Here is a 21,847-nt window from a genome sequence, read left to right as displayed (position 1 = left end):
GCAGCACTGTTTATGCACAGGAGCAACATGAAGAACAGCAGGAGGAGGAGCAAGGCTGACTGGGCTGCACAGAGTCTCACAGGAGAGCTTTGTGCAGGTAATGTGCCTGGTCCTAGCTACTTTCACTGCAAGCTAACAGGCCAGGTTCTCAAGCAGAAGCCCCTAATTGACAAAAGTAAGTCCTGAAGGTTGGAAACAAATTGATGGCTGACACTGAATAAAAGTGTATTTAGCTTTGTCTCCTGGGAGTTTGGCTCTGTTGCTGATACTAAAATATCTGAGCCCAGTATCAGTGTGTACGTAGGAGAGTGAATATTTGTTGTAAAAACAGCCTACATTATTCATTAATTCTTGAATCCTTTAAATTCCTTCATGTCCATTGTACAAAAGAAAACAACTATCTTCCCTACTTACAGATTTTGTAAAGCAAAACTGGCTGGCAAAGCGTGACAGTTGAAAGAAAACAAAAAATATTAATTGTTAAGCATCAGCTACTGTACCTCCCCTGCTGAAATTAACAGAGCCACTGCTTGAAACAAAAGCTGACAGAGCTCTCGGGGAAGCAGTGGGCAGGTGTGTTTGCAGTTTAGTTCCAATCATCCATTGCAGCAGTATTTGCTTCTTCCTCCAAATACTCAGTGCAGTTACAGACTTAAGGATAGCTGGGCTACAGGCTGGGGCCAGGTACCTGGCAATTCCCATCAATGCACATTTGTTTTCCAGCTATTCTTCCAGAAGAGGAAATCTGAGATAAATATTTGTTGTCACGTGAAAAAGGAAAGAAGACCTGAATTCTGCAAACTGCTATTCAGACTCCAAGTTCAATATAGCAGGTGATCACAGATATCATTAAATTTTAGAACAAGCTTTCTTGTAGACAGGAAAATTAATAGAGGGGTTGCTGGAGTCATCCTTCATCTTCTCAAAGGGTGTTGTAGGAGCTTCAGCTGGGCAATATCTCTCTACACTAAGCAGAGAAATCTCACTTTGGACAGAAAAGTCTTCCACCTGAAAACCTGTGTCTTATCTTCCTTCAGAAGGCAGCGGGCTGCAGGAGGAAAGTAAGTCCTTTCTCAAGGGCAATGTCCAAATCTTTCAACCAGGGCTGCATCGTATCACCAATTTTAACACATTAATTCTCGTTCTTCTGTATGGAAAATCCTCTCTTGCTCTCAAAGGGCAGCTGGCTGCTCTACTACAGGAGGGCCACCGAAATGCACTATATGCAAAGCTGCCCAGTAGACGGAAGAAACAAAGGGAAGAAGGAAAAATTTCTTCACTGACAAGCAATCCTACACATTACTTGTAACAACAGGGAGTAAACACTATTCAGGCAGAGAGATATTTTTCAAGCTGACAGAATGGCTTCCAAGCAAGCACAGTACCTAGCAGAGCCTGGTCCAAGCACACAGCGAGCGCTCGTGAGGCTCTTTTCACTTACACTAGAATAGATGGGGCCAGACAGTCTGGCAGCCTCACAAAGGCACAATGAGCAGGAGCCCGCTTTCCCTGTATGCCTATAAACACAAGCACTCTACAATCTTTCACAGCAACATGCCAAAGCAAACACCAAATTGACTGTAGTGTTTCAGAGAGATGGCCAAAGCTCACAGATATTTTCCATGTGATCCCCTAGAACAATCCAGTGCTTTCATTAGCACAAATGTGAAAATATGTGCAGTGGAGAAAAAAGAGATTAGTTTTAGAAAGGAACATAAACAGAAATGGGTCTCAGTTTGGCCAGGAATTATTCTGATCCCTGTGAAAGCAATGCCAAGGCTGAGTGCTGGGGTGCAGGATCAGTCCCACCCCACTCAAAGCATCACACTTGGTTTCCAGGTGATGTTAACTGACAGTTGCAGTGCCTAAAAATCCTGTCCTCCTCGGCACAAACTGATTTTCTTGAAGGCAGGTGATGCACTCACATCCTTCTGCTCAGACACAGTCTCTGATCATAAAATAGCAATGAGGCTGAGGCAATCAGGTGGAGGATGGCAGCTGGACAGCCAGTCTCAGGGCACTGCATGTAAACAGCAGCAGGACCTGAAAAGCAGCGAGGCCCCACCCTGAAAGGCTCAGGAGACACCAGTCATCCTGTAGGCCTGCAATGAATCTCAGTACCCCAAAGCAATGTGCCATGGGGCCAATTAGATTGCAGCCCAAAACATGGCAGAACAGCATTAGTGTAGTATTGTGCAGCAGTGTTGAGCTGTGATTCGTTGTTTTTGCAGTCTATTTTTGCCACAGACTTGGCTTGAAGTCCAGTTTCACAAATGGTCATCTTCAGCTGGCAATGCATGGAGCCATGGGATTGGGAGATATTTCCAGGGAGATCTTAAAAACTGACTGTAAAGCCACAGTCTGAAAAATGCCTCTTTGGAACCCAGTACCAGGTGAAGCACTCCCTGAAGGCTGCTCCTACTGTTGCCCTGTGCCGCAGTGGCACAAAGATGAATTTTCATGGAGCTGTGGGAGGAATCAATTTTAAAATTGGTTAAAACAACAAAAAAGAAGGATTACTTTTAACCTGAACTGGTTCTCTGATGATGTGCCTTGTAGCTGTACCAGACTGGCACCACTAAATTAACACAGGAGAGCAAAGGAAATGCTCCTCAAATTTAATCCTAAGGAAAGGAGGGCTACTGCCAGTAGACTGCTATGGCCCACTTTCCAGTGGGATACCTCTGACAGCTAGATCTGTAGTTTCAGCTCTCCAACTCATTCAGCACACTGAAACTAGTCCTAGCCAAGCTAAGCCAAGGACCTGAGCTGCTCTTAGGCTCACCTGTAGCTCTCTCTCCCCTCAGCTGAACAGGCCCAGGACCCAACACCTTCTCTCGCAGGGCAAACAATCCGTCCACAGAGGGCCTCAAGATTTCCCAATTAAAATTTTATTTACTGGTCTAAACTCTCACTTAAAAACCTACATTCACAAGACTCACAAGACTCTCATACCACTATAAAGTGAAACTCAGGAGAAGTTTCCCAGAAGACTTGTGACACTCATGTGAAACCGCCATAAAGAAGGTTTAACAGTTGTTGCAATAAAAACCTTGTGCAACAAAGATAACTGCACCAGGCTCAGCCTCCAGTGCACCAGGACCATGCATAAGGTTTCACATGAAGGTCATGAGAGGCTTCAAATGTTTCCAAGTTTCAAAAGAGATATCATAATAGAGAAACAAAAGAAGGGACATCTTGTGTCCTCCTGCTAACCCAAGGGGGTCTGGCTCGCCTGTATGGGGTGCGGTCAGCAAAAGCAGAAGCTCCCAACAGGGTACCTTTGGAGGTCCCTTCAGACAGCACGGCCTTCCTGGTTTTGGGACAATTCGACTGTTTTTGGTGGAGAAAGACTAAAGAAAGCACTGAGAGGACTGACACAAGACACCCTCTGGAGAAGTCAGCCTTTGTAAATGCTATCCTCTCCAGGCTAAAGTATTATAATTTCTTTGTTGCAACTACAGCAAGGACAAAGTTTAATAAACTTCTCTATTAATTTGTCTATTTATTAATTAATATTTGTTTAATAAACTTATACATTAATTTGTTTTCATATTATATTTTCTACAGGGAAGAGTCCTACTCTGTTCATATACTATCCATTTTTACATTTTAAATGCAACATAAGATTGATCTTAGGTTTAAGATTATTTCATGTAGCACCTTAATTTTCAGAAATCATATGTCTTCAATATTGCATGACATATGTATGTTTTATGTAATAAGTACAGATCACTGAGCATCTGAAAAAGAAAGAAGTAATAAACTTAGAAAAACCCACATCTTAAACTAACATATGAAATTCTGGTTACACCCTTTCGAAGAGTGTGCAGCAAAATGAGAAGGGCAGCAGATGCAGATGTGAAAGGGATGGTGAGAGGAATAAGTCACCTTCCAAAAAAGGGAGACTAAATAGGCCTTGGAAAAGGAGACAACGGAGCAGAATAAGACAGAGTTCTGTGTCTATGAAATAGAAAAGGTTAACATATAACTACTATCCATTGCTTTTCTTAACACGAGAGTAAGAAGGCACTAACAGAAAACATCAGGCTGAAAGTTGAAAAACAAGAGCAAAAAAGCACTATTCTACAAAACCATGTCAGAGCACTGTGCAATGCACCACCATGGGATGGTATGAAGCCCAAGGCTGTCCAAAGAAAGGTTCAAGAAGTGATTAAAAAAAAGTAATAAAAGAAAAGTGCCTTCAGGACTTTTAGACAGGCACAAACACATCCCACAGCCCAGAACATCCCAAGCTATGCAGGATCAGAGGCAGTTACAATGTGGCCAGCATTACTGTACACTTGCCTTCTTTCTTGTTTTTCTTCCCCAAGCACTTGCTGTCAGCCACACATAGACACAGGGAAGAGAAGGCTCTGGGGAGCTGAAAGGCCCTGCTCTTGTATTTCCCCTTCAGGATTAGTCTGCTTGAGTGGCATGCTCTGTCACTTAGGCAAGCTTCAGAGGTGACAGCATGAGGCAGACTAAGAAGAGGCACCAAAACACCTCGAAATGCTTCCAAGAAAAATGATCCCTCTCTCTTTATTATGATATAGCTTGTCATATAATAGCAATAATCACAATTGCTTTGTAATATACTTGGAGCAGCTTTGGAGATTGATTAAATGCTTCAGCTTCCCTTCAGCTTTAATCAACCTGAGCAGCTGTTTATCGCTCAGAATACTTTAGATCAATAGAGCTTATACCTTTAAAATAGTATGGTCCACACCAGCTCCCTTAAAGCTGCAAGCAGTAATTGCAATATGATCATACCCTGTAGAGTTAAAAGTAAAACTCTGTAGAGTTAAAAGTAGGTGCTATAAAATTGATAAAATCACCACAGCCACTAGCATAAGACACTTTTGAAGGGTCTTTCAAATTTGTCCCAAGTTCTTTGATAAAGGACAAGGTAGTGAGCAAAATTCTGCTCAGATGCTGCCACCAGCTTGAACAGAAGAGCCAGGAGACAGAGCAGGACACCAGCCCCATCAGCTGCAGATCTGTTCTCCAGCTGTCGAGCAGCAGAGCAAAGACCAAGGGTAAGGCCTAAGCACAAATGGGGATACCTCAACTTAGATGGCAGTGCAGGAACTAAAACCATCAGTTTTGATGATTCTGTGAAATACACCTAATGTCTAGTGACTGTGTCAGCAAGCAATTTCTGAGGCATTACAGCAATAAAGCTTTAAGCATATTTTGGTTACATAAAAATAAGCAAAATCATACCAAAGACACTGTGAAAACTTCTGACTTTCACAGGTTCAGGACCTCACTCTCTGTTTAACCATGGCGCATTAAGTGAATGAAAGTTGAACTCCCGGCATAAAATCATCAAATCCAGACGAAACACACTGGAAAAGTTCATTTCGCATTACTGCCAGACAAGACAAGACAAGACAAACTCTTGGCTGGTGCCTTGAAAAGACAAATATTTGGATAGGAAAAAAAAGTAGTTCAAGTCACTGTTTCTAAAATGATATGTTATGGAAAATCATTGCATCACTTTTACTAGCAGTTCACAGCTACTCATTAATTTTGCAAAACTGCAGTAGCTGCTGCTTTCTGAGGTCTGCTGGGGCAGCAAGGCATCTTGCCTGCTTAGGGGAACAAAAAGTGATGCCCCAGAGAACAGTCACATGAAAAACAGTGTTTACATGGAAGGTGACAAGATTTGATTCATTCTATACACGTCTAGTACCCGTGTTTAAAAGAGACAACACTGGGACTGGTTTTTCCACCTGCACACCCACAGCCACACAGGGATCCTTTTTCACAGCAGAGAAGACACTGTAAAGCTGTACTAATGTCACGTCGTGTCAACAAATGCATAGCACATCAGGACTCAGGACCCTTTTAGGTGGTTTAGCCCTCTAACCCTCATCTGATCCCAGCACTAGGCAGAGAAATGAGAAAATGGTCAGGCAAAATATGCCACGTACTACATTTGCTTTGTTAGACACTGAGGCATACTAGGTTAATGATCGTTAAAATCCAGTTAAGAACATGGTGAAAAACACTCTGGGTGTTTAGAAGGCCCCAGCCTTCCAGTCGATCAGGCAAGGGAAGAAGAAAGCAGCTAAAACAAGATAAACACTCTCATTACTGCTGCCATTCAGAAGAGGAGGAATGCCGGATAATCTAGAGCTTTTCCACTTTATTATATTTTGCTGTTTTTCTCAGATGCATCTGGAATTTCAGCTGTTAAAAAAAGGAGGGAGAGGAGGGAAGATGGGCTCTTCAAGTTATTTTATAAACCCAGCAAACATTTCACACGTTTCAATTTCTGCCACTCCTTGTTCCTTTTCACACTGCTAACCACTTAAAAGCCTCTTGCAGGGAAGAAGCTACCAGAGAAAATAGTTTTGGATGCTCCTTGTTTATTGTATGCAGATTAAGCAGTTCTTATTAACTCAGTCTTCATTCTTCTTTCATAGGTAGCAGTGCTGTGATATTATTTGCAAGCAGCCAAGGTAATTACCATCCAGCAGGGTCCAATTGTTTTCAATTAAAAGCTTGACTGAAGCCTTTAGTTTTTAATACCATTGTGACCATCTGCTTTCACTGAAGTTCATCAGCAAAGGCACAGGCCTCATTCTAATGCTGCTTAATTATATGGAGGAACTTTTTTTTTTTTGGTCAGAGGTTCATTTTTTCCTGTTAAAGAAATGGGCAGCAACAGGGCTGCCTGGCTTCTCTAATAGCCTGCAGCAAGATGGAGTACCCAGGAAGATCATTACCTTCCTGGGAGATCCAGCTGTTATTGCACTGACAAAAAGATCCCGGGGACCAACAGGGGAAAGCAGTTAACCTCAGCTGCCCTCCTCCCCATTCCGTCACTTGCCTCCTTCTTCAACCAGCAAAACCGAAAAGGCCACAAGGAAGAGGGTTTAATCTAAAACAGAGAGTAGATCCTCCCCCGCTGATTAGATTTTCAGGCTTGGTTCGGGGCCAGGAGCACATCCCTTCCTCCTCGCACATGCAGTGAATCTTTTGCAGTCCTGTATCATCTCCGATCTGAGGATCTTCGAATCCCTTACGGGCATTCATTAGGCCCCGTGCAATCCCCAGGAGAGGTTAGTAAATATAATTTTCCAGATGGGGAAATTAGGGCAGCAAGAGGTTAAGTGACTAGCCTGAGGCCGAACAACAAATAAGTGGCAGAATCAGCATGAGGATCTGCCAAGTCCCAGGTTTAATGAAAGTCTCTCGAGTGCTCAGCTCCAGAAAAGGAAAAGCAACACCCCAGTCCTCAAATCCTCAGGACACTTAACTCATTTACTGCAGCTCTGCCTTATATGTGCCAGTGCTAATAAGCGTGACTCTTAACATTTCAGCTGCACTGTGCACAGAAAGGCATTCTGTAGATTTAGTGTGGGAGCTGCTGTCTCAAGGCAGGGAAGCACGCTTGATGCTGTTCCATATCATCGGCCCAGGCAGGCACACAGCTTCCTTAGTGGTGCCTGCTGCCATTCCTGTTACACACGGCTATTTCCAAGGATTGGCTCCCTGAGAGGCAGGTACTTTGCCAAGCACCACTTAAAGAGGAAAAATAAGTGGTACAACACTGTCAAAGCTGGGGAGATGCACTGTCCTGCTCTAGTGGCAGTTCAAAACCCTGAAATAAGAAGCCAGAGGGTTCTCCATCCTCGAGGCTGGCCACAAAAGTAAATCCATCACTCCTCTAAATCACAGAACTGTTCAACCAAGACTTAAACCTCTGCTCCTCACTAAACTTTGGGGAGAGAGGAAGCTGGGTTTCACCCTTGCCCTAGGGGTGCCTCTCTACTTGGCACATGTCTCCACTCTCATTGTGGGGTGTTAAGCCCAAGTAGCGTTCCCTCCCGAGGGCCAGCAGTCCTGCTCTGCCATGGTACATCAGCAGAAGCACTAAATCTACATCAAGGCTGTTAGACAGCCAAGACCAGGTCTTTTATGCTATACTGAGACCTCTGCAGCAAAGGCATTGAAACAACTGGAATCTGATGCTAGGGAGATAATTACTTTAGAAAATGGTGTAAATTACTTCAGTATTTTGAAAGGCTTGAGATTTTGCTGCTCAACTACCTTCAGCTATTTGCAAATGTAATGCAATTTGTTTCCATACAGGTTTCTTTTAAAGCTGTGTGTAGTATGTGTCCTAAATACATAATTACACACCAGAGTATAATGGCTCATTCGGGTTTATTTTGTAACCAATATGCATTTCAAAAGCAAGTTCTGAAGGAATATGCAGCAACAAACATGCAGCAGGCATTCTGGTTTCTTACACTTTCACTCCTAAGATGCTCCCAAAGGCCTACTCCTGCCAGAGACACAGACATGAAAAAGTGAGGAGAAGTAAACCCTTTCTTTAAGAATTACCTTGAAGGAGACATAATGACCCTGTTAAGAAAATAGTCCAGTAAAAACATTTTTGGCATGGATGCCTGTGAATTGGATGTCCTTAGAAATTAGTAATAAGATTTTGCATTTTTCTTTCTATGCTTGAAACTAATCTGTGCTCATAGCAATTTGGCATAGCTACTCCAAAGATTTTTTTCAGTGACCTATGTAAAATCATTTGGCAATGTCCAGTTGGGCAGCTCTTACAGAGCTATGCATCCACTGCACAAATTACAGAGACATTTCAATTCTTTTCCAGTACACTCCTTATAACCCCCCAGCAGATGGTTTCTGGTGAAAAGTCCTTCACTGCCATGAGCAATAATGCATCAATCAATACACGCAAGTGAAAGGTTTAAACGGTAGTCAGACTGATGGGAGTAACCCAGGGCTCATCTTTAAGTGACTTCAGACAACCACTCTCACTTAAGTTATTAGTAGTTAGAATAAGCTGTCTTATTCACTAGCTAGAGCCAAAAATATTTGGACTTCTTCCTCTTTTGTAATTCCCTGAGTTGCTCTAAGACAAGGAACTGCCTTTTGATAGGAGTGCATGACCAGCAATGTTTTTCCTCACATGTCCCCAGCAAGCTCCCAGCAGCATGGAGAGTTCTAGGCCCATCCTGCTTAATTGGAAGCATTTAAAATTCAGATGCTGGAATCAGGTACCATCCACATCAAGGACCAAGTGCTTCCAAAGGACAACTAAGATCTGCACCTCCTGTCAGAAGCATCTTTCTTTTTCCATCAACTGCAGAAGAAATTTAACATAAAAAGGTTCCCAATTCTGGCAGCTGAGTTAATTGCTCAAAGAAAAAATAAATTCTGCCTGTTTAAAACTACCTGTTAACTATATTTAAGCAGAGGAGTTACTGGGATTAAGAAACTTCCTGTATTAAAGAGGAAAAGGAGAGAAAGACCTTGCTTTCTGCCTTATGGTCATTGTGCATGTAGGTCAGTGAGGCAAAGCAAAACTTGAGATCTTATGAGTGTGAAGCCCAATGAGCAGACAAGGCCTGCACATAAACATCCATGAAGTATAGCTATAGCCTTCTGAGTTTATTTCTGGAAGTGCAAAAAAAAGTCTGACATTGAAAAAGACTACAGTTTTTCAATGAAAAGTAATAATCTCTGTTTTGTCAAGAGAGATGATCCCATTTTTCCTACTAGTTTCAATTTGTTTTAAGTAAAAATCCAAATATCATTTTTCTTTCTCCTTGCTATTTTCATTAAATCAATTAAAATACCAGAGAATTTAAAAATGAAACTATATGGAAGATTACTCACAGCACTGGGATTTTCCCAGGTGATCTGCAGAACCTCTCTGCTGGAGCTCCAGAGCATGGAAAGCTTCATTCATTTGCCTTCTTTCAAGTCGCACATTCCCTGTGTCCAGATGGGATCTGAATTTTCAGCTGTACACATTTGAGGTCAAAGGGCTGCAATATTAGCGTTCGGATTTTACCACACTTTTTCAGACCTGAGGAAAAATGAGATTTCCAAATGCATCTGTATTATAACAACTCCATTATATCTCACGGTCTGTTCTTTTTAGATCTAAAAACATTGCAATTCAAGTCAGAGGCAGCTGAGCCTAATGAGATGAATCAGTGGAAAAAGACCCTTTGGCCTCAAGACATGAGAGGTGTGCCACACCAGTCAGGCAGCTGAGGGGAAGGCTGACTGCTCATCTAGGTCTTTATGGGTGATCTTTCTGTTTTTGTTTCTTGAATTCTTGTAACTCTTCCCCCCAAGTCAGCTCCCTACAAACGTTTTTAGAAACAGTGTGGCAAAATGCTTCAGATTTGGCTGCTGATAAGGAGAAAGAAAGCCAGTATCTCAGCTTTGTGTATTTTTCCCTCTGCACAAAAGGAAAAGCTCCCTCTATTTTTTTCCTCCTGTACTTACCCCTTCTTAAAGCACCCAGACAGCTTAAAGACATAGATGTAGAGTCTGAGTATCCAGAATCTATGTGAAAAACAATATTATCAGAGGATCAATCTGAAAACCTGTATTTCAGTGAGCTTTGTGCCATTTCCTGAATAACAACTTCAGATCTCATGTACTGTCTTATAATTACGAAAATATAACTTGGTATAGAATGCACTGTGTCAGCTTTGATTATGCCAGCAGAGAAAGACATGGGATACAGAGAGAGAATAAAGGAAGAATGATGGCTGTCTACTGGCTTATCAATTTACATCTCTCTACAGTAAATCTAAGTCCTTTGTGCTGTCAGTCATGCACTCCTACGGCAGTGATTGCTGGAATATGAAAATCACAGCTTTGAGATCCATTTGTACATTCACATATTTGCACAGCCCTCATGGGTTTATTGCTCCAGCGGCTGCAGCATCCCCCATCAGCATGGGTCCTGAGATTTGAGGCTTGGTGTTTGCCCCCACTCTGCAGCTTGTGTGCAACAATCTGCACCAACACTGTGAATCACCCCCTTTTCAGTTCAGATTGTGAAGGAAAATGGAAAAAATTCTCAGGAAACTGTAAAGGTAACAAACGATCATGTGTTAGATGCCTATTTCAGGCCTATAGATTTCAATAATATGTTGTGATTGTGGCTAAAAATAACACACCTCCTCATCAAATATTTACTGGGACATAAATAACCACCTAGCCAACATCATGCTTTTGAACACATCAAGACCAACTACATATTTTCAGCTCAAATGACACACTGGAAATTAATGAAGACAAGAAGACATGAACAAAAGCCACCTCACTGCTGCCATCACCCCCTATAGCGACTGTCAGCAGCAAAGAGCAGCTTCCTGGAAATTTCAGAGCATGGAGTTCAGAAAACAAAAAAATCATGCTTGTTGCAGGCACAACCCATGGTTAGTTATGCAGACACACACACAATCTTCTGTGAGCTGAGCAGCAATTTAGGGCCTCACCCTCCCCAGCTCTCTCCCATCAGGACCCACAGCCAGGAGAAGGTCAGCAATGTTTCACGCTGTTGAAAAATACATATGGTCATAGAAAAGTGTTTATAAAAACCTTTTGTGTGCCCTGTGAGGGCAAACACTCCACCATGTAAATTTCCCACAGGGCCACAAGTATCTAGCAAAGAGGAAGAAAAGAATCAGAAACTATCCTTGCTCTAAGAACTGCTCTCAGCTATTTACCTACCGTGGAGTTAGCATTAAAATTTGTGGCAGAATACTAGTTCTCATCCAAATACTTGAACACTATTTGTCTCTAATGGGATAAGAGTTGTGATGCAAGAAAAACAAAAGCCACTGGAAAATATGGAAAGATAACAAATTATTGCTGATTTCCTGAAATTACAGAAGTTGATCAGAATCCCTTAGAAAACTCTCCAAGCAATGTTTCTGTCTTAAAATTCTCTGCATTAAAAAAAGAAAACTGTCATATTCATGTGCTCAGCTTTTGAGCTGCATTCTGTAAGGCAAGAACAATTCTTCCAGATCAGCAAATCTGTACAATATGGCAGTGTTTGGTTCCCACACTGAATAAAACATGGTCTGTCCTATCTGATCATTTATTAGACTTGGCATTATTTTCCCACTATAAACATTCCTAATAGCGTTGGACCATTTTCATCATGAAGTATCAAGAACATGAAATCACTCCTTGTCTTTAAACACATACATTGTGTTTTGGGGTTTTCCCTTACATTGAGGCTGAAGTATCTTAATGTTTGGCACTCCTTGGGGCAACTACCACAGAAGGTTGTTTCCTTCTTGACATCTCATAAAATCCCAAAATTCCTGTGTCTAGGAAGAAGGGGTATTACAAACTAGTAAAAGACAACAAAGAGAGAAGGTTGATAACATTTTCACAGTTTACCCTTAATTTTAGCTGAAAAAGATTCTTGAGTCCTGCAGCTTGATTTGAACTAGTAAGGGGAACAGCATTTGTTCTTGGAAATAAATAACCCTAAACAGTATTTGCTCTTTTTGCAGCTCCTTGGACATCTGCATTACCTCCACTCAAAGCTCCCTTAAAGCAAGACAAATGTATTTGCTCTTTTTGCAGCTCCTTGGAATCTGCATTACCTCCACTCAAAGCCAGTCTCCCTTAAAGCAAGACAATCACCCCCTGCACCATCATAAAGAGCAATACTGGGGTTAAACCTGGGGCCCGCTGGAGTCAGTAGCCTGTTAATGACAATGGCCAGCTGAGGATCTTCAGGAATAATAAAAAAGAAAGGCCACTGTGAGCTACAGTCATTGGCCTTGCATTTCTCTCACAACAAATGGTTGTGTACCATTTGAATGAGACTGAATTTTTATTTTAAGCTGCTGCCTGCTAAAAGTGACCTGGTGAGTCAAAGGTAGAACCCAGAATATAGTGCAGTGAATTTCTGGTCTTGAGTTTTGACAATCTTGCCAAAACCCTGAAGATCTATCTGTGCCCATAACACAAGCAAGTCCATTAGAACACTCCTCTTTCTACTACTCCATATTCTTTCACCTCTGAGACATGTTCTTGCATAAGAAGTGCTTGAATGACAGCCCTAGCAGCAGCCTATCACGCCACAGTAATAAAGGATTAATTACCTCCGTCATCAGCACTCTATTATTATTTGTAGCACCAAGTGCCTGCTCTATTTTTGTGAGCTACAAATGCCTGGGAACACCGAAAAGAAGACACTGCATTAATTCCACAAGTCTACTAGCCTGCACCTGCGTTTAATTAGTTACTCTCAAATCAGACCTGCAGAGCCAGGAGCTGCAAGCGAGAGCACTGCTGACTGCTGGCCTGGCTGGGCTGCCAGTGTAATTAATTGCTTTCTTACTGTGGCTCTCTCCTCTGTACAAACAAAAGTTAATCATTTACTGGGAAAGTCTGAGCTGATGCTTCTCCACTGTTTGCGCCAGTGTGTGGAACATTTCAATGAGAGCATCCCCATCCTTCATATTTACTGCTTGCCTCCCAAAATGACGTGCTGACCATGTTTATGCTGCTGGAGACCTACATGGAGGCAGGGGTTGGGAAGGTATAAAGAGAAAAGGAAAAAAAAAAGGAAGTGAAAATCTGAACTAGAGAAATGCTGACCACAAAAAAAGCACCACACAGCATCTGTCCCAAACCAAAGGCATCTTTAAGCAGAGGTTTGGCAAAACATGATGGCTAATAACCTGGCTGTGTTGTCTCTCCTCTTGCTTTCAACTTTAGTGTTCATGTAAGCTTCAAGCTATTCGTACACAACAATGGTTGTATCCTCAAAGCACACTTTCAGAAAGAGGTAAGCACCGTTGTTACTATTAAATGCATGACAAAGAGACTAGCAAAGGATCTTCTCCAAAAAGAAATCAGCAGAAAAGCAAGGTGCACCGCACCTTTGCATGGCTGCTGTTTTCATCACAAGAACACTCCTCTTTGCCAGGATCTCAGGTGACCAGGAGACCAGAAGGTTGGCAAGAAGCCGCAGCAGAAACAGAGGCTTAGGCATGGAGATGACATCTTCAAACCAAGCAGCACCTGTGGATCATGCCCGGACAGAGAGAACAGGGTACAGGTCTGAACAGGAGCCTTGCACTTTCTTCATTGTGAAGGAGCAGGTTGGTTGTTGCTCACAGCTCTGCCTTCTGCTCCTTCATCCAGAGACAGCCAGCACCATTTCCAAGTGGCATAATGGGGCTGGAGCAAGGACAAGAAGGAGAGGGATGGCAGAGCTAGTCTGGGAACAAGGAGATAATTCTCTTCTTGCTGGAATAACCTTCAGGGATGACGTGAACTTTTTTCCATACAATTAGACTGCAAATGGACTGTTATGCAAAGGGGGGAGAGGGACTCCAGCAACAACAACCTTTGAAATTTTTGAAAAACACTATTTAGAAATGATGGGATTTCTTTTTAATTTTTTTTTTCTTTTCTTTTTGAGAGCAGCCTGGTACATCTCTTTTCTAAATTAATGGCATATACTTGATCAAAAATGCTAAAATGCTGGTTCCAGCAAATTACACAGATAATTAGGTCTAATTTCAATAATGCTCTGAAACACTACTAATAAATCTTTAGGCTTATGCATTCCTTGAATATACACAAGCTACTTCACGAGCACAAATTCCACCCTTGCAGCTCCTTTTCTGTCAAGTTTGGCAACCCCAAGCTAAATTCTGCTGTCAGTGATATCCTGTAAGTCTGGAGCAATTGCTTGTCCTCAGTGGCATAACTCAAGATTACAGCTGTGTAAATGAGCACAGAATGTAGCTTGAGATGTTGTAAATCTGACCTTCAGCTTGCTTCCATGAAAGGGGAAAACCCAGGAACTTGTTTTCACATTCACTAAGCTTCTTGAAAAACTACCCTGCATAAATATTATGATTTCAGTCATAGACATAGCAGATTTAAAATGGAGTTAAACCTGCCTAGTATCTAGGTCTACCAGGAGGGGAAAGATGACAAGTATAATATTTATGAGCTACTACGAGCAATGCTTGCTTTTAAACACTGACACGTGCTTTGGCCTCCTACCATGGCACATCCAGACCTTCAGCATATTCCAGCTTCATTCTAGGTCCGCGCTTGACCTCGGGATACTGCAGCATTTCTTCATCAGCAGCGCTTGAATGTTGGTCACCCAAAATCCATGGATGCTGATCATCAGCCTCCCAACCCACTTAGCTGTGTCTCTTGTTTTGGGGGGGTCGGGGGGGAGTGACAGAATTTGTGCCTCACAGACCACACCTGGAGAGTGTGAGACTGCTATGGACCATTGCTCCTGCTGACCTGTTAGCTCCCTGCCCTGCTGAAAGGCTGACCCAAGGCATTTGGGGCCATGTTTTACATGGGATGGATGGGTTCAGCCCTAGTGCCCCACAGATTTTGCACTGGCTCAGTGACAGTTCTGCCTGTGCTTTCAAAATACCCATGAGCAGGCAAGAGCCAGGGAAGTGAAATAGTCAAGTCTCCCTTTTTGTCCTGGCACCTCACGACTAGCAGGCCCAGCAAATAAGAGAAACACCCTCTTTCCCACTCCTTTAGCCACCATTTCCCTGCATGGTATATTATAGACGACTTGTCAGGTAGAGGATATGGTAATTTACTTACCAAATACAGTTAGAAGAATGCATATCACAAAAAAAAAACAGGCCTGTAAACAAAAATCAAAAAAGACAAGGGAAAATAATAATTAAAATGCCCTTTGTTCATGGAAGCACAGGTTAATTAATTAATGATTTTTTCTAAACAACTGGTTTTGGAGAAAACTTCATTTGCCCAGGTGCAGTACAATCCTTGCAGGGTTTCTATTTGCAGATATGAAAGCAATTATTTTATTAGCAAATCTTTTATTACCAATATACATGTCTGAAGGGTTAGCTAGTTTCAGGCTAGGAAAAAAAAGGAAAATACTGCATGGTAAGTACCCCTATACATGTTGATTTTGATCATCACATTATCTCTCTGCTCTGGTATGTCCACATAACATTAGGAAATCTCTATCAGGCCACTAAGTATAACAAATTGCTGGCCTATACAATTCAGAATTTTGGCTGTCTAAAGAATAAAATGATGGCTCTGTACTACAGCACACAGCTGGACAAAGCTGGACAAAGATGCATATATCAGTGGCAGCAAAGATATTTATCTACAGATGAAAAGCTTGCAGAGGATGTCAGCATTTTATTTGCTGCTAGACTGCATTATCAATCTTTGGCATTACCCAAACTTAAAAGTCATTGCATTATGCAAAATACTTTCAAACAAGCAGCATCTCTTGTCTTCATTTCTAACTTTCTTAAAGCATAATTTGACGCATTACCATAAATGAATGAAAGAGCCACAAAATCTCATCAAAATGAGAAGGGAGAGTGGATCTGAGTCTGATGACCTGTAATTTGCCTGTTATTGGGGGGCTGCTTTATGGGGGGCTGCTTTTAAAAAATGGACCAAACTCACTTTGTGCTGATTGCTAATTTAACCACTTTAAACATTTTAATATATAATCTCCAGTTTTCTTTCTATATTAAGGAGTGAATGCACTTTCCATTTTAATTCCCAAACTGAAAAAGCAATGGAACAGTGTTTGAAGAAGCCATTTCAGAAACATGTCAGTTCAGGCACGTACCTGGAGACCACAGAATATTCTTGACTAGCACCATCAACACACTACTAGGAAAGTCCAGCCAGTCAGCTAAGGACCTGTATTAATGATAAGAAATAAGAGGGAATTTCTCTTTACTCAACAGTGAGCATAGTTTCTGTGATAAAACCTTCCAAGTGCATGGCTTGTTTTGGAAACTGTGGGATCTGAAATTTCTTTTGCGAAGAGGGATTGCTTCTGTGGAATTGGAACAAAATTATCCACAGGTATTTAGACTAAAAAAACCAATAATAAAATAACCGAGATTTAAATTTTTTTTCTCCCTCTCCTGATTTCCATTATCTTATCACTTCTTCAGGCTTTGTCTTGAGCAAAACATCACTGTAAACTGATGTATTTGGTGTAGAATAATAAATTTCATCCAAGACCTTTTGAGTTACAAGTCATTTAATACAGTAACTGTGGGCAAGGTGAGCCCCCATTGTGCTCCCACTGATCTCAATGAGTATCTGCTGCCCACGAGATCAGAAATGAGTACTAGCTCTGGCTGTGAAAGATCACTGCTAATCTAAATTTGTCATACACTGCCACTGTCTGTACCTCATTTTCTGGGTACCCGTCTTCAGGCTCCCAGAGATTAATTTGCAGGGTAGACAGGTGCTATTAGAAACAGGGAAGATTATCTCTGTTTCATGTGCAGAGCCTCTTGCTGTTCAGATGCAGTTGCTGTCCTGCCCTCACAGCCCTTGTGAAGGGCTCTTCACTGCTTCCATCCTAAATGCAGGCAAGTAAATGCAGGCGCAAAGGGGAGAGCTTATCTGGTTATGGCCTTGTGTCTGCAGCAGAATGGCAATACTCCAGGGAAGCAGAGAATGTAGAAAAAAATGAAACAAGAACTGGGAATTTATGCCCAGGACAGAAGGAAAAAAAAAAAAAAGGCACCAAAACCCAAACAAACAAACCAGCCATTCTATCAATTTGTGTTGGTGCTGGCAGAAAGCTGGGTGCAGACACTGTCATTTGGTTCTGGATTTGGTCAGGATTTGTATTAAAACAAACATAATACAAAACAAAACAAGCCCCAAGAAAATTCTTCTATCATTTCAGTAAAAGCTAACACCTCTTGTATCTGGCTAACTTGCCAGGTAGAAATATTAACTTCATGGAGCTCCAAACAATTTCAACAAAAGCAAGGTCCTTGAGTTCCCTACAGGGATCTGCCCAGTTAGTTGCCCTCTTTTTTGATTTTTCTCTCTACAACTAAGATTTTAGGAAACAAAAAGAATAAGAACACTTCAGTGCACCCAGTCAGCTGTGAATAGACAAAGGATGAAGATGCTCTGCTAAGAATGCCACAGGGAGAAAATGACTGATCCTCTGCAGAGTCCAAGGAACCCCAAACCCCCTACTGAATAGTGAGAGTGAAAAATAAAGAGATAAAATAAACCAAAACCAACCACAAAGGATGCTTATTTAGTCAGAAAACAGCATCCATCCATAACCCAATGTTTCACTTCACAATTCTGATATGTTTCAATAGATTTTTGTCTCAGCTACATAATATGCCATTCCTTAAATGCATGCATATATATTAGTTCTAAAAGACTGGACTGTTTCCCTTGCTAGCTTTATTGTGTCAGATTTTCCCATGTTTATAAGGTCTTTCTCTGTTGCTGTGAGATAGACCTGGGCAAATAAAAATCTATCCCTGCCTGACTGCTCAGAGAAACACTGACCCTGAGTAACAGCCACACACAAACAGTGTGGACAGCCCAGATTTCTCTCCTTTAACCAGTTTTGCTCTTGGAATATGAGAAGCAGGTCAGCATTTTTGTAAAAAGCTCTGAAGACTAAGGTCTCACTGGAGTCACTTGTAATTGTTAAACACAAGAGGAGCCTCTGGCGCATAGATGGCCAGTAAAATGAGGATTCTGCAACATTGTCAACTTATTGCAAAAGTTCCATACCTTCTGGGTGATTTCTCATGAGCAGCTTCTCATAGCACTGGCTCCACCATCTTCACAGCACAACCAACAAACTCCATCATCTCCTCACCCAGCTAACCCACTCTTTTGTAGCACTCATCTCCTTATTGGACACAGCTGTGGCCTGTTAAGGGCAGGCCTGTTCCTAATCTTTGGTGATTGGTACAGCTGCAACTTCTCAGGAGTGATACTGCCTTCTGCACTATCTTTATTTTCTTACATTCTATCCCTCCACAATGCAAACACTTAAGTGAGTGTTTAAGAGTATTGGGTAGAACCCTGTCCCCAAGGAGATCCATGGCATTTGTAATGTCAAAATTAATGGGGAAAACATTTTATTTGATGGGTTTAATTTATAACTTAGTGTAAAGAGCCAGACCTCAAATTGTTCTTTACTCATCTGAAATGAGTAATACTGAGCTTGAAGTAGCACTAGATAACCAAATTACACATGCAAATATAAACATTATGATGGACTGCAGCAGTGTAAATGATTATTATTATTCACCTTCCACAGGAAAAGAAATAGTTTTTAAATGAACCTTTAATTTAATCTATCCCTTTAGAATATTAGCTTAAGAGAAAAACTTATTACCCCTATGAAGATATACCCATAATGGAGACCTCTCAGGTATCTCTCACAAAAACAAAATAGATGTGAACATACACTCTAGTTTTTCCATAAACATCAGCATTTACTTCTGGTAAACATTGTCCCTTGCTTTATCTCTGCCACTTGGTATCACCTCAGACCAATTAATCTATGCAGGCATCCATAACTATTTACTACTCTCATTGGATTAACAATAATTACAAGTGACTGCTCCATAGACAGACTGGATGGAGTCAAAATTCTTCCCCCATGGCATGTATGCCTCCCACCATTGCAGAATCCCCCAAGAGATATTTTCCTGCTTGCAGGCAGTACAGGTATTTCTGGTAAACCAGGGAAGCACAAGGTTTGTCCCAGCTCTCAGGTCAGAGTGATCACCAAGCATTTGTTAGCAATGAGTTGTCCCATTTTTAGAAGGTCCATCTTATATCCTACATTGCCTGTGTACATAACTACCTGGATGACAGCCAGCAATCAAATATATCAATGATACAGACCAGAGGCTAGAATAATTCAACACAGCTTCTTCAGAATGCCCCTATGAGAGACAGAAGGATTGCCATGCCCGTTTCCCAAACGGGAAGCAGTCAGAATGTACCAATACCAAGGAGGTCTTTTACTGTAAGTGTGATGAATGGCAACCAGAGCCAAAGAAGCAGTGTCATATGAAGAAAATACTTTGCTAAAAGGGAAAGCACTAATTTCACCCTGGGACTGCACTAAGCAGACAGGATCTTGCAAAGCAGACAGTCCAAGCACAGGGAAGCAGAAGGTAATACAAAGGAATTCACTTCCCAAAGAAGACAATATTGGCAGTGGTGGGCTCAAGGCCAAAACAGACGTGTTGATTTTACATCTGCCCACAGGCTTATTTTGTTGTGGGATAAGAGAGCCTTAGAAACCTTGAGCTATTTTCCATTGCAGGAAGCCCCTGGTGATGATGAGAATGCACAAACTGCCCATTGTTTTCCTGGGAGTGAATTGTCCCTAGGTTGCACCAGGTGTGCATTAGCCTGCTGGCACAAGGACCCTTTGAACCAAGACAGAGGATCTGAGAGGAAGGAGCAGGCTAGAAAGATGAAAGCAAGAACACTTTCACGTGAATCTGGAGAGGGACAAAAAAACCAAAACCCTCTTGATATGAACTGCAGTGCCCCTAAGTGAAAGCCTACCCCTACCCCAGGAGGATAGAAAAGTAGCTATGACAACACACAACAATCAGATTCACAAATGTCTCTTCAATTGGTCATAAGCAAGGAACATTCAAGGGAATCCCAGGAAAATACACCTTGTGGTACTGGTGAAAAACAAATATTTTTTCCGTTGCAAAGGAATAACCTCACAAGAAAAAAGAGAGTGGGAAGCCACAGTGGTAACTGAGCCCAAATAGAAATTGCGTTGTAATGTCTGGGAATCCTGCCTCTGTGCAAGTAACAATGTGTTCGGTGATCCTGAAGCTGTTCTCTAAACATGCTGTAGCAGTGATGCATTTGCACTGTTAAAGTTTGTGCTGAAGACCGTTAATTCATATAGCTGGAAAAAGTCAGATGGATGGATTGACCTTGGAACTTGGCCTGGAAGTTATTCTCCAAAAGAAAAGCACAGTTCATTTTGCATAGCAAAGCCTGAGAAGTGAGCACAAGAAACTCGAGTTATGCTGGTGACTTGGTTGGGAGTTCTGTTCTCTTAAAGCCATGTCAAGATTCAAATTGAGTAATTTCTCCCTTTGCTATCCCCTTGATACATTCCCCAAGCCCCATAGGAGCATGAAATCAGATCCAGTACTTTTCCCAACACGTTGCTGAATGGACCAAGAAGTCAGGAAAGTTTGGAGAACGAGCTCCATGTAAAATCCTCACAGATTCAAGGCCTGGTCTTGTTGTGCCTTCAACTTGGAAGTGGCTCTCATGTCCTAAGACTTTCAGTGAAGGACAAATGCAGCAAGGAGAACTTGCCCTTGCTGCCAGCAAAACCTGTTCACTTCTCTCCACAGGATGAAGTGTTTCTGGATGCAATCCTGTGTCCCCAAAAACAGTGGCCAGTTTGTCATCTGAAAGGTGGGAAGCAGCTATCACCTAGACTGCTGTTACTGCAGTTATCCTGACACCGATATCAGATGTTGCCATGAGTATGAAAAATACCAATGAGCAATGATCCCTCTCACCTTTCAATCCCTGTGCTGGCTTATTCTGTTGAATAAATGCTTCAGTGTATGGGCTCGAGCCAGAACCGAGTCAATAAGTGTCTTCACTACAGTCGGGCCCATGTAGATCCTGCCTTGAAACCCTTCTTAAGCCCATTTAAAGAGCTCAGGCCTGAACTCTGTGGGCACTGTGTTTATAATTGGTGTTTTAAGTGCTGTACTCTGTGCCCTGGGTGGGCAGCTCACCTGCTTTTCAGCAAGGATTCAGGGAAAATCCCTGATATATCTGCACCTGGATTCCAGAAGGGCAGATGGGCTCCAGAGGACCCTCAGGGTGGGGATGCACTAGTGGCTGTGAAGTAACAGATCTCACCTGGGCCAGCTAATCCATCCTTGCTCCCTGCGGCCCTGCAGGATGCTGACTGCTGGAGACTGATCTCCTTCCCAGGCTTTTTCGGCATCTGCTGTCCCCCGGGCAGCTGACCCGACACCTGGGTGACCCACCTGAGGACACACACCTGCACCACAGTGGGTGGTCAGGACAAAAACCCCTACAGTGGGTGAGCAGCCAAGTTCATGTCCATCCCAAGCAAGAGTCCTGTCACCTGCTGACAAGTGGCACACTTGAAAACATAGAAACCTTCTCTGCTGCCTTTCCCCCTCCCAATCCAGCATAAGTCATAAATGAAAAG

At 42.2% G+C, this 21,847-nt stretch overlaps 1 long non-coding RNA gene across 1 annotated transcript; it reads right to left on the bottom strand.

Moving 5' to 3' along the window:
* Window positions 1-6,955: 6,955 nt before the first annotated feature.
* LOC102043341 lies at window positions 6,956-18,459 on the bottom strand. The gene is made up of 5 exons (XR_265235.2): window positions 18,382-18,459; window positions 11,689-11,747; window positions 11,295-11,353; window positions 9,670-9,862; window positions 6,956-7,535 (listed from the first exon to the last, which is right to left on the bottom strand). It is a non-coding gene; the product is annotated as an uncharacterized LOC102043341 (long non-coding RNA).
* Between the last annotated feature and the right edge of the window lie 3,388 nt (window positions 18,460-21,847).

This window comes from Geospiza fortis, unplaced genomic scaffold (assembly GCF_000277835.1).
Source record: "Geospiza fortis unplaced genomic scaffold, GeoFor_1.0 scaffold41, whole genome shotgun sequence".
In the NCBI taxonomy this organism is placed as follows: Eukaryota; Metazoa; Chordata; class Aves; order Passeriformes; family Thraupidae; genus Geospiza; species Geospiza fortis.
This window is presented reverse-complemented; position numbering and strand designations above follow the sequence as displayed.